Below are 9,403 nucleotides of genomic sequence, written 5' to 3'. Positions count from 1 at the left end.
GTAGAGGTGCTGTTGGGCCTTCCGTGCAACTGAGGTGATATGGTTGCCCCAGGACAGGTCCTCGGTCACAGTTACCCCCAAGAATTTAAAACTGCTCACCCTCTCCACCGCCTCACTGCCAATGAAGAGAGGCAGATGGTTGTTATGACCCCTCTTCCGGAAATCTACAATGATCTCCTTGGTCTTTTTGGTGTTTAAGACCAAGTTATTGTCGTGGCACCATGACTCTAGTTGTTGCACCTCTGTCCTATAGTTTGTCTCATCATTGTTGGATATAAGTCCGAGCACTGTAGTGTCATCTGCAAACTTAACAATGAGATTGGACGCGCAGGAGGAAATACAGTCATGGGTGAAGAGAGTGTATAGCAGAGGGCTCAGAACACACCCCTGAGGGGCACCGGTGTTGACCACAAGGGTGGAGGAGGTGTTCTTACCCACTCTGACACTCTGTCTACGGTTAGTGAGGAAGTCCACAATCCAGTTGCACAGAGAGGAGTTAAGTCCCAGTTGGTGGAGTTTGGGACGGAGTTTGTATGGCCGGATGGTATTAAAAGCCGAGCTGTAGTCTACAAAGAGGAGCCGTGCATAGGTGTTCCTGTGTTCCAAGTGCTTCAGTAATGTGTGCAGCACTGTGGCGATCGCATCCTCGGTTGACCGGTTCTCCCTGTATGCAAACTGGTGCGAGTCCAGGGATGGTGGAAAAGCAGCTCTGATGTGTTTAATGACCAGTCTCTCCAGGCATTTGGCGGGAATGGGGGTGAGTGCCACAGGTCTGAAATCGTTCAGACATGTGACATTTGACTGTTTTGGGATGGGAACGATGGTTGCTGCTTTGAAACAGGATGGTACCAGTGAACAGGACAACGAGGTGTTATATATAGAGGTGAAGACGTCCGCCAGGTCCGCAGCACAGTCTTTTAGCACCCGGCCCAGCACTCCATCTGGCCCGGCCGCCTTCCTGGTGTTAATGCTCCGGAACACACGCCTCAGCTCATGAGTGCTCAGGACTGGAGCAGGATCGGTTGAGGGGAGAGGGGACAGGACAGGGTCGGTGTTCTCCCTATCAAAACGGGCATAAAAGAGATTTAGATCCTCAGCCAGAGTAGAACTGTCGGCTGAGGGTGATGGTGTTCTTCTTTTGTAGTCCGTGATAGCCCTGATGCCCTCCCAGACCTGCCTTGGGTTTGTGTTGTTCTCAAACCTGGCCTCGATACGCCTCCTGTGCTGCTGCTTGGCAGTCTTGATGCCTCTTCTCAGGTTGGCCCTGGCAGCACTGTATGCCTCCTGGTCCCCGGATTTGAAAGCGTTGTTCCTTGTTCGAATAAGTTGTTGAACTCCGTGTGTCATCCAGGGTGGATTATTAGGGAACACACGGAATCGTTTCCAAGTTGTTACATTGTCCACACAGAAACAGATGTAGTCCAAGACAGTGGAGGTGTAACTGTCCAATGCGACACGATTGTCAGTGTCCTGCACCTTGAATACATCCCAGTCTGTGCAGTGGAAACAGTCCTGAAGCATCAGAATAGCATCCTGCGGCCATGTTCTCACGGTTTTAGTGACCTCAACAATTGCAAGACAGCCTTTTCCCCGATGCTCAGATGGGGAAAAAAAGGAAGTTTCATGAAAACATTAGTACTTTATCACCGTTTTATCTGAAAAGTTAATGGTAATATATAACCTAACTGGCTATAAAGAGTAAAAAATTTAGATACAATTTTGATTTTGAAAAGGACTGGTGCTATTTTAAAGAGTCACGTCGGTAAAAGTAGAATTTTTTTTTTAAGAAATATACATTTTATAGCATTTTGTGAACATACACAAAAAGTGGCCATTTTTGGCAACAAACAAGCTGAGAGTTTTATATTTTTTGCTCTCCTTGAACAAAAATAATAGTGCATAATGTAACCAACACAACCATTTGATGTAACCAAGATGGCGCCGCGGATGGTCGCCCTGGTGCTCCAGTGCGTTACTTTTGTTTTGTTTTTGTGCATTTCTTCTGTGTCTGGGCACTCCTCTGGATATTCGTACACCAGAGAAGAGCTCCTTAACTACAGGACTACAACGCCTGTGGATTTATTTCCAATATTTGTCGCATCTGCGGCAGATTTACTGCTGTCTCTGACCAGGAAAGCGAGACGCCGAAAGAGAGGGAAGCGAGCCGGCGCACTCGTGCGTTTGAGGAGACACGGACTGCGAACTGCTCTTCCTGGGATCTTCCTTTCTAATGTACGCTCACTCAGGAATAAGATTGACGAACTGGCCCTGATGAGAAGCATGAACAGAGACTTTGCCTCCTCCTGTGTCTTATGTTTTACGGAGTCGTGGCTCAGTGAGAACATCCCAGACTGCGCGCTCAAACTGGAGGGCTTCCATCTGCTGCGCGCGGACCGGCAGGCCGCTCTCTCCGGTAAGTCCAAAGGTGGAGGTCTCTGCTTCTACATCAATAGTGGCTGGTGCACAGATGTGACAGTGATTGCTCAGCACTGCTCTTCCTCTCTGGAATATCTTTTTATCCACTGCAAACCGTTTTATTCTCCGCGGGAGTTTGCTTCATTCATCCTGGCCGCTGTTTACATCCCGCCAGACGCAGATGCGCAGGCAGCTCAGTGCGCACTCGCGGAGCAGATTCTCCACACGGAGCGGACATTCCCGGACTCTCTCATCATTGCTCTTGGGGACTTTAACAAAGCCAATCTGAGCCATGAGCTTCCAAAATACAAGCAGTATATTAAATGCCCGACCAGAGAGGAGAGGACATTGGACCACTGTTACAGCACGATCAGCGGGGCCTATCGCGCGGTGCCCCGCGCTTCACTCAGACTTTCTGACCACGTCATGATCCACCTAATCCCCGCGTACAGACAGAGGCTGAAGCTCTCCAAACCTGTCGTGAGGACTAAAAAACTGTGGAGCAACGAGGCTGTGGAGGAGCTTCGCACGTGTTTGGAGTCTACAGACTGGGACACAATGAAGGCTGCTTCTAACAGCTTGGACGAGTTTACGGACACTGTCACCTCCTATATCCACTTCTGTGAGGACAGCATTGTGCCATCACGCACCAGGGTGAGTTATAACAATGACAAACCCTGGTTTACTCCTAAACTCAAAAAGCTGTGGCTGGAAAAGAGAAAGGCGTTCAGAAGTGGAGACAGGGACTGCTACAGAGAGGCCAAGTACAGGTTCACTAAAGAAGTGGACATTGCTAAACATCAGCACTCTGAGAAGATGCAGCAGCAGATCTCAGAGAATGACTCGGCCTCTGTGTGGAAAGGTTTTAGGAATATCACAAACTACAAGCCTAAAACCCCCCACTCCACTGATGACTTGCTCTTGGCCAACACCCTTAACGACTTCTGTCGTTTTGACGAGCCATCAGGCAGCCTTCACACCTCCAACGGCCCCAACAATAGAGACACTTTGGACACTAATTCCCCCACCTCTCCCCCCTCCATAGAGCCATCACCACCTTCAAACCGTTCACCTACAACACCCCCCTCCTCACCCCACACAAAAGAGGATTTCACACCACCTCCTCCCATCACAACTCTTCATATTCATGAAGCAGATGTGAGGAAGCAGTTTAAGAACCTGAATGCTCGGAAAGCTCCCGGCCCAGACGGCGTGTCTCCTGCCACCCTCAGACACTGTGCAAACGAGCTGGCCCCAGTGTTTTCTGGCATTTTCAACTCCTCACTGCAGGCATGTCATGTGCCTGCCTGCTTCAAGTCCTCCACCATAATCCCTGTCCCCAAGAAACCTAGGATCACTGGACTAAATGACTACAGACCCGTGGCTCTGACATCTGTGGTCATGAAGTCCTTTGAGCGCCTAGTTCTCTCCCATCTCAGGACCCTCACGGCCCCCCTCCTGGACCCCCTGCAGTTTGCATATAGAGCCAACAGGTCTGTAGACGACGCCATCAACATGGCCCTACACTTCATCCTGCAGCATCTGGACTCCCCAGGAACCTACGCCAGGATCCTGTTTGTGGATTTCAGCTCTGCCTTCAACACCATCCTTCCAGACCATCTCCGAGACAAGCTTTCCCAGATGAATGTGCCTGATCCCATCTGCCGGTGGATCACTGACTTCCTGACGGACAGGAAGCAGCATGTGAGGCTGGGAAAGAATGTCTCGGACTCCCGGACCATCAGCACCGGCTCCCCTCAGGGCTGTGTTCTTTCTCCTCTGCTCTTCTCCCTGTACACCAACTGCTGCACCTCCACCCACCAGTCTGTCAAGCTAATCAAGTTTGCAGATGACACCACCGTTATTGGACTCATCTCGGACGGGGACGAGTCTGCCTACAGGAGGGAGGTTGAACGTCTGGTGTCCTGGTGCAGCCACAACAACCTGGTGCTGAATGCCCAGAAGACAGTGGAGATTATTGTGGACTTCAGGAAGCACACAGCCCCACTCCCCCCCCATCATCCTGACTGACACCCCCATCACCTCTGTGGACTCATTCCGCTTCCTGGGTACCACCATCACCCAGGACCTGAAGTGGGAGCCCACCATCACCTCCGTCATCAAGAAAGCCCAGCAGAGGATGTACTTCCTGAGGCAGCTGAAGAAATTCAATCTGCCAACACGGACGATGATGCAGTTCTACACTGCAATCATTGAGTCCATCCTCACCTCCTCCATCACCGTGTGGTACGCTGGAGCCACTATCAGGGACAAACAGAGACTGCAGCGTGTTGTGCGCTCTGCTGAGAAGGTGATTGGCTGCAGACTCCCATCTTTGCAGGACCTGTACACCTCCAGGACATTGCGGCGTGCAGCTCGGATCTCAGCTGACCCTTCTCACCCTGGACACAGTCTGTTTGACCTGCTCCCCTCAGGCAGGAGGCTCCGGTCCATCCACACCAGAACCTCTCGCCATAAGAACAGTTTCTTCCCCTCTGCTGTTGGACACATGAACAATAACCATATGACTGTCCCCGCCACTAACACATGACCCTACGCTGTGTTCACTGTATCATTCCATCTTTGGCACTGATCACCACCTGCACTCATGTATATATCTTTCAACGTAGCACTTTTAATTCTTATCCCTACTTTTATTTTTTCCATGTCTATTTAAGTGTTATTTATGACACCATGTTTGCACTGAAGCACCGCAGCAATTTCCTAATGTTGTAAACCTGCTCAACATTTGGCAATAAACCCCATTCTGATTCTGATTCTCTGATAATAATCAATGTTGATGTTAATCAATTAGATGTCCCAGACACTACTATTAATAATACAGCAGCCCCTCGTTTATCGCTGGTGTTAAGTTCTAAAAATAACCCGCGGTAGGTGAAATCCATGAAGTAGCCAACTTTATTTTTTACAATTATTATAGATGTTAAGACTGTAAAACCCCTCACTACTTGCTTTATACACTTTTCTCAGACAGGCATGAACATTTTCACACTTTTCTCTAAACACTCTTAGAGTTCAAACCTTCGTAGAAACATAAGTCCAGTATTATGGAATGAAACCTAAAGGTGCATTTGAGGGTGCAAAACGTTTCGTCGGCATTGTTGTGTTTGTTTGGGAGAACACTTCCAAACATACAGTACAGCACTTCAGAGTTACACTGCTAGCGATCAAAGATTTATGTAAATTCGACAAGCTAAACGCATTCTGTACTGTACAGCAGGAGTCCCCAACCGTTTTGCACCACTAGGGTTGCCAACTCCCTGAAAAAAAAAAAATAAGGGACACCTAGTGGCCAGGGCCGGGCGACCCAATTGTCTTCACCCTTCCCTGTGTGGTGAATTTTTTTAGCTCTTTTTTTTGAGTGTGAAATTTTTTTTTTTTAACCATTTGACTTGAAGTTGATTTAAGTAGATGCATATTCTTTGTGATATGAACACATGGGAAACAAATGATCATTTATCCATTTATTTTTAACGCAAAATGACAACATTAACACAATAAAATAGGTCTCTTTCCTAAACGAAAGACTGGTACGCTTCACTTTTTGTGCAAAATGACAAAATTAACACAAAGAACTCTGTCCTGCTTAACCTAAAATTATATAAATTAATAGAAAACAATAGAAAGAAAAACATTCTTGTAACAGTGCACATTTAGTGCAATTAGAAAAGTGCAAAAAAAGTCTGTGGAACACCTGTAAACACAACATTTGTGCCTCAAAGGCCTTGACTGTAGCTGAAAGTTGAAGTAAAAAAAACCAACAAACTCATGAACTCAAGCTCAATGCTACATTATGTGGAAACAGACTACTTTTTCCATTTGTATTTTTTTTTTGAGCTCTTGCTGCAGTTAGGAGTTGTTTGTCTTTCAGTACTGCAGAGTAAAACTCTGAGCAAGACATATCATAATTTAGACTGACAATGAGCTCACTTCTAATTAATTCAGAACATTTGTTCCGCACATCAGTCCACTTATTCTTCATAAGAGAGAAAATCCTCTCCTCAAACCCAGTGGAAGATGGGATGCTGAGTACAAAGGATACAACAGCCTGCATATTGGGGAGGTCAGCTGCCTGAAGAATTTCCATCCACTTCTCTGCTGTTCCCTTGGACTGCCACTTTTCCTTCTCCTGGTGTTCTTTGGTGAGGTGCTTCAGAAGGCTGGTTGCAGTGACACACTCTTCATAAAGCTCATCCATAGAGATGTTTAACCTGCCAATAGAGATGAGAAGTTGACCTAAATCCTAAGTGGTACATAGAACATTTACAGTGGTAAATAAATGGAAAAAATGTATTGTATATGTTTGTAACGTTGTATAGCATTTAAACAATACAATAAGTATAGTTTATTTATTATGTATTTATCCATCCTTATATTAAGTATATGAACTCCTTGAATTTGTAAAATAGTGTATAAAAGATTGCATGCGTGTGTATATACACTCCAAACAAAGTTAATGATTATGGTTTTATTTATATATGTTATCTATCAATTGTATTTGTTTATTTTTAACCATCAATACTATTAAAACATGGTTTATCATTTCACTGCTAAATGTTTTCTTCTTACCTGCCAGCCAGGTGAAGCCGTTCAATGATCTTCTCCATGTCATCAAAGGAAATCTTCCCAGATGCTAGAGAGAGGGGCTGCAGGTGGAAAAGCCAGTTTTCTTCTGAAAAGTCAAACCACTTCCGGACATAACTGATGGCAGTGTCTAGGAAGGCTGTAAACTCCTGCCTGGCACCATCAGCATCAGATGGCGAGAGACGCTGGAGCTTTTGTCTTGTTAGGTACCCGTAGAACCCATCATCTCTTCTCTGAATAAGTCTTGTCAGGAAACACTCCATGATGGAATAGAGGTCAACAGACGTGGTTACATTCTTCTCCAGTTTTTTCACCACTTCTTCAAACAGACACATGACATTATTACAGAAGAGGAGGTAGACTTCCACAATGTCTGCCTCTCCCTCAACTCCAGCAGCATCTTCTGTCAACTTCAGCAATTCCTTCAGGCGCCTTGGACATTCCTCACCAATGCTGATGAGATATGACTTCAGCGGGTCCCAGTTCTGCAGCAGGCGGGTGATTGCAGGGTTGAGTGACAGCCATCTTGTCACAACATGGCGCAGGATATCATGGAATTCAACGTCACAAAATTCACAGAACTCTTTCAGGGACTCTCTCCTTTTGGCAGAGGTGGAAAAGAAGCTGTATATCTTCAGGACAATATTTTCCACATCTACTGAGAGCTTGTCCAGGGCTTTTTTTCACAGTGTTATGAACAATATGTGCATGGCAGTTGCCACGAAGGATCTCACTGTTGGTATTCTGCCCTCACTAGGGTGTAAAGCTGGTTTCTAGCTTGGCAGATAGCTAACAGGTCCACAATAAACATCCAGGAGTCAGCGGATACGTTTTAGATGTTTACTGTTGAAGCACTGTAAAACTGGTACAGAAACAAAAATAAAATATTACATTTCTGCTGTAATTGCATTTTCTTTACAACATCAAACATTAAGCCATGCACTACAATGTATATAACACATAAACACAAACTTATCCAAACCCTTTCACTGGTTATCAGGCTCACGCATTTAGCGATTAGCTTAATGCTAACATTACATGGGAAATCCCATAGACGGGCTAACGTGTTAGCATCGCGGCCGTTTTTCTTCACAAAAGAAAGTTTTCCACACAAACCTCTAAACTGCTACACAAAACTATCGCGGGAAAGCTTACAAAACAGATAGCAACTACTTACAGGCATGTGCTCTCTCAGGCTCAGCAAGAAAAAGTGAACAAAAAGTGGAATAGACGACAGTTTGTCTAAAGGACTGTTTTTCACTGGTGAGGTACTACGGCAAGTCTGCTGGTACAAAAAACACACACCCAAATGATCATGCCTGCCTTAAAGGGGCAGCACACTCCCCGCCTGGTATAGAGTACTATACCACTATGTCCCTCTGAGTAACAACACAACTTCAGTGGCGGGTCTCGAATACACCCTGGGGGTGCCTCCTTGAACAACTCTCACCTCCACTTTCCGGACCCTGCTGTCTTGACCCGGAAAGGTATTTACCACAAGTCCTGTGGGCCATTGATTTCGTTTAGCCTCCTTGTCCTTTAGGAGCACAACATCTCCAACTTGCAGGTTGGCTTGTTCTGCTTGCCATTTCCTTCTTGGCTGGAGTGTCGTTAGGTACTCTTGACGCCATCTTTTCCAGAATGAATCCGCAAGACTTTGAACTTGCTTCCACTGACTTTGGTAAAGATCCTTGAGGTCGATGTCTTCCAAGGGAGCAGACACGGAGTCCACCTTTTGTGTTAAAAGCATAGCAGGGGTGAGTATGGTCGGCGTGTCTGGATCTGACGACACAGGGACTATTGGCCGGGCATTCATGATGGCTGCGACCTCTGCCATCAGCGTGGTGAGCACTTCGTGTGAAAGACTAGGGGAATGCATCTTGAGTAAGATGCTATCCAAAATGCGGCGAGCCATCCCTATCATTCTTTCCCATGCTCCCCCCATGTGGGAGGAGTGTGGAAGATTGAAGTCCCACGTGCAGCCTTGGTCTCTGAGGTAAGAATGAAGTGTTGCATCTTCTGGGGTTATACCAAGTTCTTTACATGCACCGACAAAGTTTGTGCCTCGGTCTGAACGAAAGAGCTTTGCTGGACCTCTGATGGCAGTGAATCGCCTAAGCGCATTTATGAAGCTTGACGTAGACAGAGATTCTATCACCTCCAGGTGAACTGCCCTTGTTACTAAACAAGTAAACATAACAGCCCAGCGCTTACTCTCTGCAAGGCCTCTCCTCGTGCGACGGGCACAAACCGTCCATGGTCCAAAAACATCTAATCCAACTTGGGTGAAAGGAGGAGATTGGGTCAACCGATCAGCAGGTAAGTTGGACATTTTTTGTTTTTCCAGACTTCCTCTCAACTGCCTACAGATGACACACTTGTG

General features: G+C 46.4%; 1 long non-coding RNA gene across 1 annotated transcript; it reads right to left on the bottom strand.

The window, feature by feature from the left end:
- Positions 1-5,857: 5,857 nt before the first annotated feature.
- On the bottom strand, positions 5,858-8,389 carry LOC143420455 (uncharacterized). The gene is made up of 3 exons (XR_013100285.1): positions 8,198-8,389; positions 7,006-7,882; positions 5,858-6,647 (listed from the first exon to the last, which is right to left on the bottom strand). It is a non-coding gene; the product is annotated as an uncharacterized LOC143420455 (long non-coding RNA).
- Between the last annotated feature and the right edge of the window lie 1,014 nt (positions 8,390-9,403).

This window comes from Maylandia zebra, linkage group LG9 (assembly GCF_041146795.1).
Source record: "Maylandia zebra isolate NMK-2024a linkage group LG9, Mzebra_GT3a, whole genome shotgun sequence".
Classification (NCBI taxonomy): domain Eukaryota; kingdom Metazoa; phylum Chordata; class Actinopteri; order Cichliformes; family Cichlidae; genus Maylandia; species Maylandia zebra.
Note: the sequence above shows the minus strand (reverse complement) of the source record. Positions and strands in the feature narration are given on the sequence as shown.